Genomic DNA, 1,848 nt, shown 5'->3' on the forward strand with positions numbered 1-1,848 from the left:
TGATCAGAGTTCCCCTTTACACCAGACTCCACAGTATTCCCCATTACATCAGAGTTACCCTTTACTTCAGGATCTGCAGAGTTCTCCCGTACATTGTAAAGGGGGAACCCTGCAGACTCTGATGTAAAGGGAAACTCTGTGAACATTGATGTAAGAGAGAACTTTGTGGATTGTGATGTAAAACAGAACTCTGGAGTCTGATGTAAAGTGGAACTCTGTGGACTGTGATGTAAAGAGGAACATTGCAGACTATGATGCAGAGGGGAACACAGTGGACCATGTGGTAAAGAAGATCACTGTGGACCGTGATGAAAAGGGGAATGCTGCAGACCGTGATGTAAAAGAGAACACTTTGAACCATGATGTAAGGTTGGGGTGGGTCAGGAGGGCACTTCATGGTTTCTTTAATCGGGTCCCTGAAGGCTCTAGTTACAGCTCTGATCCAAAGAATTATGCTGTAAACAACCATACTTCAATCTGTGATAAACTTTGGTTTTAAAGGACAACTGTACTTTTCTTTAACAAATCATTAATTTAATGAGCTTAGCATGCTTATTAAATTGACAATATTATTATTATTATTATTATACAGTATTTATAAAGCGCCGATAATTCGCTCAGCGCTGTACATTACAAAGGGGGACAGAACATGTGGCAGAACAATAACAATACAATGCAAAACATGAGGGGATCGAGGGCCCTGCTCTTTCGAGCTTACAATCTAGGAGGGAGGGGATAGTGGTACAGGAGGAGATAGCTGTGGGGGATGGAGTGGTAGGAAGAGTGGAGGAGGTCGGCAAGTTAGCAGGGGGTGGGGTAGGCTTCCCTGAAGAGATGGGTTTTCAGGGTGTGCCTAAAGGAGAGGAGAGTAGGTGATAGTCTGATTGGTTGGGGCAGGGAGTTCCAGAGGATGAGTGACACCCTGGAGAAGTCCTGGAGGCGGGCATGGGAGGAGGAGACCAGGGAACTAGAGAGAAGGAGGTCTTGTGAGGAGCGGAGTGTGCGTGCTGGGTGTTACTTGGATATTAGGTCGGTGATGTAGTTCGGGGCAGTGTGGTGGACGGCTTTGTACGTCAGTGTTAGGATTTTGAATTTGATCCGTTGGGCAATCGGAAGCCAGTGGAGGGATTGGCAGAGGGGGGTGGCAGAGATGGAGTGGTTGGAAAGGTGAATGAGTCTGGCTGCCGTATATAAATGCTATACCCTTTTTTCCCATATAAAATAAGATTTTGCTTTGGCTTTCCTAACTTAAAGCGGACCTTTACCCTAAAGCACGGGTGACAAACTGGTGGCCCTCCATCTGTTGCCAAACTACAAGTCCCATGAGGCATTGCAAGATTGACAGTTACAAGCATGACTCCGAAAGGCAGAGGCATGATGGGACTTGTAGTTTCGCAACAGCTGGAGGGCCTCCAGTTTGACTCACCTGCCCTAAAAGTATGTTGTACCACCCTGATTTCTCCCCCCTCCCTCTCTTACAAATGTAATTTTTTTTTTTAAAGTACTACATTTGTGCTTCAAAGCATCACTTCCACGTTTCTTAGGTGAGTTCTAAGGGACGATGGACGGGGCAACGCACCATCAAATCTTGGGTGAGAAGCCTCTTCCCTCAGCCAGGGCATTGAAAATGGGTCGTGGATGGGTGTTCCAGCATGACAATGACCCAAAACACACGGCCAAGGCAACAAAGGAGTGGCTCAAGAAGAAGCACATTAAGGTCCTGGAGTGGCCTGGTCAGTCTCCAGACCTTAATCTGATTGAAAATCTGTGGAGGGAGCTGAAAGTTGGAGTTGCCAAACGTCAGCCACCAAACGTTAATGACTTGGAGAGGATCTGCCAAGAGGAGTG

Source organism: Staurois parvus, unplaced genomic scaffold (assembly GCF_062004578.1).
Source record: "Staurois parvus isolate SC_StPar_1 unplaced genomic scaffold, SC_StPar_1.0 ptg001177l, whole genome shotgun sequence".
Classification (NCBI taxonomy): domain Eukaryota; kingdom Metazoa; phylum Chordata; class Amphibia; order Anura; family Ranidae; genus Staurois; species Staurois parvus.